This window comes from Elephantulus edwardii, unplaced genomic scaffold (genome assembly GCF_000299155.1).
Source record: "Elephantulus edwardii isolate Elephantulus edwardi_28Jun2011 unplaced genomic scaffold, EleEdw1.0 scaffold00117, whole genome shotgun sequence".
In the NCBI taxonomy this organism is placed as follows: Eukaryota; Metazoa; Chordata; class Mammalia; order Macroscelidea; family Macroscelididae; genus Elephantulus; species Elephantulus edwardii.
In genome coordinates, this window is record NW_006399867.1 from 1,249,059 (window position 1) to 1,257,223 (window position 8,165).

The following is an 8,165-nucleotide window of genomic DNA, read 5'->3' on the forward strand; positions in this document are numbered from 1 at the left end:
TGATAATAATAAAGCAATTGGAAAGGCACAAAGTGGAGAAAGAACTTTATTCCTTTAAGTTCAGGCCATGATATGATTTGAAATGACTTTGTATCTGTTGCTGGACTCCTGTTTCTGAGAACACCGACTAACAGCACTATACTAACCCGTAACACTGCTAGAACAGAAACCATCTTCACTAGTTTTAGAATGGAATGAACCCAGCAGCCAAGTCAGGCTTTCCTTGAGAAATAGCTCCCCAGAGTCTATTAATATGGGACACACTGAGGAAGACAAAATCAGAAAGGTTTATTCATCAACTTTCTTCCAGCAGAAAATGCTTGCCATCTTTCTCCCGTGGAGAGCCTGCTAGATTCTAACTGTAGGCTTTTCAGTTGGCAGCCTCGTGTGTGTGCTCTAGACCACCAGGGCTCCTTCCCACATGCATCTCAAACTCAAAACTCATTGGTGCTGGTTTCTGGTTGGTTCTGACTCATAGCTGGCCCTCCATTGGATTTCCAAGATGGCAAATTTCATGGAAGGAGATGGTCTGTCTCCCAAGGAGCTGCTGGTGGGTTTGAACCATCAGAAGGGCACGGCTTTTGGGTTAGCAGGATAGCTTGCTAGAAATAAATCAGCTGTTGACTTGTGGTGAACCTATAGCCATTAAAATGGAATTGTGTTCTATGGGGGTTTCAGATGAGATCAAGTGCCTTCAGGGTGATATGGCCCAGACTTTATAGGATTTTAAATGTCAAGTGGTTTATCCAACAAAGTTGTCGCTGTTTCTTTGGGAGGGTGGAGGTCAGGGTGAAACAGATCACTAGACTTTTCCAAAATGCCTTCGGGTGGACTTGAATCTCTAGTTTTTCAGGTCTTTCAATTAGCAGCAAAGACGTGTTTTAACCTTTTGTGCTATCCAGGTATTCACTGCACATAATAGAATAAGTATATCTGTAGTGACATGATCTGGAGAATGATCCTGCCCTAAGATATTATCAAACTAGAAGTGAAACAGAGTCTGAGCAAAACTGTTCCTTTATTAATGGAGAAGTTTCAGTTCTCTTGTCTGTCCTCTATTCAGTGACAAATATGTCCCTTGAAAAGGAGACAAGAGCCTTCCTGTTTTGTTCCACCGTTTTTTATTCCTTCTAGATCCAGATTAGTCTATACTAATGCATATTTTCCTAATCAAGAGATTATTGTTGTGTACCATCAAGTCAGAACTGAGCCATAGCTGACCCTCCAGAGGGTGGGTTTTCAGAGGCAGTTAATCACATGGGAGGAGATTGCCCATCTTTCTCCTGTGGAACAGCTGGCAGAATTGAACTGTGGCCTTTGAGATTTCAGCACAGATTCTTACCACTTTTCTTTGTTTAGTTTTCTTTCCTTATTTTAGTTTCTGGCCAATATGTCACATGAACCACCTACATATATTAAGGTAAATACAAGGAAAATTTCTGCCATTCTTTTCAAGTAAAACAAAACAAAAATTTCCCAAAACAACAGCAAAAAATAAAGCCAAACCTCAAACTCACTGCAGTAGATTTGAAACTGACTCATAGCCTATCCTCCAGTGAGTTTAGAGAGGCTGTAAATCTTGCAGGAAGCGATTCTCATCTTCCCCCTTTGAAGCATTGCCTGCCTTTGAGATGGCAGTGCAGTCCCTTATCCACTGAATCACCAGAGCCTGCCCCGTTATATTCTAGGAAACACATCCAGATTTCTTGATGAACCCTTGTAGCTCTGACGGTGTGGTCTGTAATGACTTGTGCTGCTAACTCAAAGCCACAACTGTCTGGTGGTTCTCTAACAGTTTTGTAGGGGAAAATGAACAGTCTCCTCTCACGCAACTTGCAGCCTCAGAAAACCACAGGATGGTCAATTAGGCATTCGTTCTGCCTCCTATACTCATTGCCATCAAGATGTAGATGATCTCAGGCCCAAGTTATGGACAAAGACGCTAAACTACAAGTATAGACTCAGATGATATAGCTAATTTGTCCTGTCATTAGGAATCTTGTTTTCTGTCTCTCCCTGACTCTCTCCTGTTTCTCCAAGCAGGCCCATTCTTCTTGCTCTCTACTCTGAAATAATGTATATATTTTTTCTTTTTCTGCTTTCCTTCAGTATATTGTTGTTATTATATGCTATTAAGTTGCCTACGACTCATAGCAAACCCATATATAAAAGCTCTAACCCCTGCTTTGTTCTGAGCCAATTTCACTGTCCCTGATACACCTACCTCCATCACCTCAGTCCCTGAGTCAATTAATCTCATTAAGGGTCTTCTGTCCTGCACTGTCCCTCCACCCTTCTAAGCATAGTGTCCCTTTCCAAAGACTGGTGTTTTCCTGGCAAAATGTTCAAGTATGTGAGACAGAGCTTCAAAATCCTTTCCTCTAAGGGAACAGCTCAGTTTCACCCTCTCTAGGACATACCTGTTTGTTCTCTTAGCAGTACATGGTATGTCCAATGCTCTTTTCTAACACCACAACTCAAAGGCATCTGTTCTTCTGTCATCCTTAGTCATCATCCCAGCTCTCTGATGTGTAGCAAGTAATTGTAAAGACCATAGCTTGGATCAGGCACAACTTAGTCTCTAAACTGAAATCATTGCACTGCAGTTCTCTGGAGAAGTCCTTGACAATAGACTTTCCCAATGAAATGTGTCTTTTGATTTTCTGACTTCTGGTGCTAAGACTGTTGATCATGGAATCAAGCAAACTGAAATTGTTAACAACCACAATCTCTTCTCTGTCTATCATGATGCTCTCAAATTGTCCAGTGGTGAGAAGCTTTGTTTTCTTGATATTGAGCTTCAATCCATATTGAAAGCTGTAGTCCTTGACTTTTCTGTAGCAAATGCCTTTGGTCCTCCTCCGTTTCAGCAAGCAAGTTTGGATCATCTGCATAACGCACATTGCTGATGAGTCTTCCTCCAACCCTGATACCACATTCCTCCTCATAGAGTCCAGCTTCCCGGATTATTTGTTCTGCATAAATATTGAAAAGGTATGGAGATAATACGCATCCTGGACAAACACCTTTCCTGATTTTGAACCATGTAGTGTTTCTCCGCCCTATTCTGATGACTGCCTTTTGTTTCAAGTGTAGGTTTCGTATGAGCACAACTGTTGTGGGATTCCTATTCTTCTTAAGATTGGCCACAGTTTGTTGTGATCCACGCAGTCAAATGCTTTGGAATAGTCAATGAAACAGAGATAAACATTCTTCTGGTATTCTCTGCTTTCAGCTAAGATCCATCTAATGTTGGCTATAATGTCCCTAGGGCCACGACCTCTTCTAAATTCAATTTGCACATCTGGCAGTTCTCTGTTGACATACTATTGCAGTAGTTTTTGGATAATCTATAGCAGCTTCTCATTTGAGTGTGATATTAATGACATTTTTAGGCAAGTTCCACACTCAGTCGTCACCTTGATGTGGAATGAGAATATGAATCTCTTCCATTCAGTTGGCCAGGTAGTTGTCCTCCAGTTTTCTTGGCATAACCTGGTAAGCACATCCAAGGCAGCATCTATTTGTTGAAATGTATCAATTGGTATGTATTCCTGGGGCCTTGTCTTTGCCAGTTCTTTCAGAGCAGCCTGAACTTCTTCCTTCATCACCATTGCTTTTTTATTCCCCCTGCAAAATCAAAACTTTATTGAAAAATTTGATGCCAAAAGAAATAAGTGCCACATACTTGACCAAAAATTGAAATATTGTATTACCTTGGTGGATTAAGTAGAAGTACTGATTGGTAAGGCTTTCTGTGACCAAATAGAAATTCAGGAAGTTGTAAAGAGTATTAGTGTTGCTTTCTTTGGAATAAACAACCTCCTGTGAGTCTGGCTTTTCCTCCTGTGGCCTGACACAAGACTGTTTAACAACCTACACAAAGAACCATTGTCTGAGCATGGCTGAAAATTCTGGTAATCTTGTAGCAACCTGGACATTTTCTATCCATATAAAAATTTGGGCTTTGAATTAGTTGTTTCTTTTTATGCTTTTTCTTCTCATCTTCCAAGGAAGTATGTAGTAAATCTCTTGCCAAAGGCATGTTGACGCTTTCTCAAGCCCACCTCTATGAGAACTGCCTCTTGAGCATATATTGTTTTATGAATTTCTTCTGTGTCAGCCAATTGTTTTTGTTATAGTAACTCCATGTGTTCCTTCCATCTTCTTTTGATACTTCTTTGGTCATTCAATATTCTGTCCACAGCATTCTTAAGTATTGCCACTGGAGGCTTGAATTTGTTCTTCAGTTCCTTCAGCTTAAGAAATGCCAAGTGGGTTCATCCTTTTTGACTTTCTGATTACAGCTCTTTGCTGCTTTCATTATAATACTGTGCTTTATCTTCCTGAGCCTTTTGAAATCTTTTCAACTCCTTAACTTCTTGATTTCTTCCTTCTCCTTTGGCTTCTTGGCACTTGAATGCAATATTCAAAGTCTCTTTTGACATTCATCTTGGTCTTCTTCTGTCATCTTTCTAATGACTTTTTGCATTCTTCATGGATGATATTCTTGATAGCCTCTCGAAGCTTATCTGATCTTTATTCGTTAGTGTTCAAGGCCTCAAATCTATTGCTGAAATGGTCTTTAAATTCAGGTGGGATAGACTCAAGGTCAAACTTTGGTTCTTGTAGATCTGATTTTATTTTCTTCAACATTAGTTTGAAGTTGTATGTGAGTAGTTGATTGTGTGTTCCGCAATTAGCACCTGGCCTAGTTTTCACAGCTGATACTGAGGTTCTCCAATGACTTCTTTTCCACAGATGTAACCAACGTGATTCCTGTATAGGCATCAGGTGAGACCCATGTGTATACTTGTCACTTATACTTCTTATAAAAGGTATTTGCAATAAATAAATCAATCATTGCTTGTACAGAATTCAGTCATTCTGTCTCCAGCCTCATTTATTTCACCAAGTCATTTAGACTCCTCTTATTTTAAAAAAGCATTGCACTTGAAATCATATTCTTGCCTGGCTCATCTTTTTAGCATATTTACTTTTGAGAATTCCTCTGTACATTTTTGTGGTTGTTGTTGTATGTGGTTTAGTCAACCACAACTCAAAACTACCCTATTCACAATAGCTCTGAACCCTGCCCTATCCTGAGCCAATCCGTCTCTGACACACCTATTCTCATTACCCCAGTTACTTTGTCACACCATCTCATCCAGATTGTTGTCAAGGGCCATCAAATCAACTAGGACTCATAGTGATCCTATGAACAATTGATCTGAACGATGTTCTATCCTGTGCTATCCTCACAATCGCGGATTTGCTCAAGTCCATAGTTACACTCATTGTGTCAACCTATTATGTTGGGAATCAGATGACTTTAAGAAGCTTACACATTTCTTCTTAGTGAGGGATGGAATATCTCATGAATCATGCAGAGAGACTAAATTAGAAGAAAAACAACTGGTAGTTAATAACAGGAATAAAAGTGTTTTCACTTCCCATAATTGATGTGGAATTTATCTACTCAGGCCTCTGAATGCTAGGAAATTGCTTTTACGTCTTTATTTTTTTTCCCCTTTATGATCCACTTCCCCCACTTGAACTAATTTTAATCATAGAAAACACTCAAAAGCCAATTAGAAAATCTGTGACTTTGGTAGCTGTATCCCTCCAAGAGGAATCTCAGCCCTGCTGACTGGTTTCTACAGTGGTGACTATATTGTTACACTGAATGAGCACAATCTACTGCCTCAAGGGAAAGTGGTTCATTCACTTTCAGCATGTGCTGAAGTTAGTATGGAGTTGCTGTTATTGTTGTTGTTATGTACCTTAGTGCCAGTAGCAATCCACAGCTGACCTGCTGGCAAGTTTTCAGAGGCAGTTAATAGCATTGGAAGAGATTGCTCTTTCCTCTCCAGTGGAGATGCTGGTGGCTTCAAACCGAGTGCCTTTGGGATTGCAGCACAGTCTCTTGTCACTAGGCCTCCAGATCTAAAGTTAGTGTAGATCATTACAAATTATGGCTACCATTGAGAAGAATGGGAATCTCAGAACACTTGGTTTCACTCAGGCAAAACCTATGCATCGATCAAGAAGCAGTTGTCCAAATAGAACGAGAGAATACTGCATAGTTTAAAATCAAGAAAAGTGTGTCAGGGTAGTATTTTTTTCCTTGACATAGGTTAAATCTGTATGATGAATAAATAATTTGAGAAGCTGAACTATATGAAGAAGAATGTGATATCAAAAGTGGAAGAAAATTGAACAACCTACATTATGCAGATGACATAACCTTGCTTGCAAAAAGGAAAGAAGACTTTGAGCAATTATTGCAGGTCAAAGATTACAGCCTTCAATATGGATTACACCTTTATCAAGAAAATAAAAATCCTCACCATTGAACCAATACGCAGCACAATGATATATGAAGGAAAAAAAATTGAAGTTGTCAGTGATTATATTTTACTGGGATCCACAATCAACACCTATGGCAGCAGCAGTCAAGAAAAGAAAATACATGTTGCTGTCAAATATGCTGTCAAATACTTCTCCAATATCAGTTTAAAATTTAAAGTATGCCTGATTCATTTTAAATTATATTTTAATTGCTTTCTATGATTTGAATATTGGATAATGAATAAGGACAATTGAAGAGGAGTTAATGCCTGTGAATTGTGGTGCTGAAGAAGATTACTGAATATCCTATTCACTGTGGAAGGACAACTAAGTCTATCTTGGAATACGTACAACCAAGATGCTCTTTAGAGGCAAGGGTGATGAAACATCATCTCACGTATGTTGTCAGAAAAACCAGTATTTGGAAAAATAAATATTAAGGAAGGAGAAAAGTCAGAGAAAGAGAGGAAGACCTTCAACAAGGTGGACTGACACAATGACAATAAGAATGGACTACATACGATAAATCAGAGATTGTGAGGATGGCACAGGATATGGCAAAATTAAGACCTGTTGTTCAAAGGGCTTCTATAAGTCAAATCATTGGCACCTAGCAACAGCAACATAAAAGTTAGAAATGATCAATAGATTACATTAAAATATATTTATTTGACTCATTATTCTTCAAAGGCCAATAAAATGAAAGAAACCCGATTCTCCCAGTTTTACATATTCTCATTCACCACTGTGGTGGTGTTGGGTTTATGAGTCATTTAGTGAAAGCTGTGCTATGGTCCATGGCTATTGGTTGGGAACTAAAAATATTCATTTGCCTTCCTTTGAGACAAAACACCATAAGTTTTGTTCTTTAATGTTTTGCTGAGTTCAAATCTATTCCCAGTAAATGCAGACTGCAAAGAGGCGGTGCATCCATCTAGCAAGAGTTGAGAATCATTTCACACAAAGGAAGAATAGAAGATAGATTTATTTTTAAAAAAGACTCCTGCATGAAAGGTGAAAACTCGAGCTATCTTTGTCATTATTATAGCTGAACATAGTTATAAAATATCTTTCTCCAAGAAATGGCTACCAATTTACTGGAGTTAGTATGGATAGAATGAAGTCTATTGGCATCTCTATGATGTCATTTAAAAACTTGGCCATGTTGCTATTTATTTCTCTTTTTCCACATGTTCTCACTGACTTAAGAGTGTAGGTATAGAAACCATATTCAAAATGCCACTTGGGAAAACAAAGATTGCCTCTCTATATAGAATTGTTTCCTTTTTGACAGTAGAAGAGGTAATTATAAAAATAAAAGCAAGCAGGAAAAGAAATCTTAAAAATGATCACTATCTAGTTATATATCTATTGACTAGAAAGTATTAAGACTGAGTCTGGATCATCAATAAATATTTTATTGTTCAATAAGTGAAGCTATGAATAAGAAGAATAGAGTTCAGGGGCTAAAAGCAGAGATGAATTTCAGATTGTTGAAGTTTTAATCTGTTGTTGTTGTTATGTGTCGTCGAGTCGCCTATGATTCATAGTGATCCTATGTATAATAGCCTTAAACCCTGCTCTATGCTGTGCCAATAGCATTGCCTCTGACACACCCATTCCGATTACCCAAGTCACTGAATCAATCCACCTCATAGAGGGTCTTCGCCTTCTGCGCCATCCCTCCACCCTACCAACATGATGTCCCTCTCCAAGGGCCTGTCTCTCCTTACAACATGTCCAAAGTATGTCAGACGAAGCCCCAGAATCCTTGCCTCCAAGGAGTAGCCTGGTTTAACCCTCTCCAGGATGAA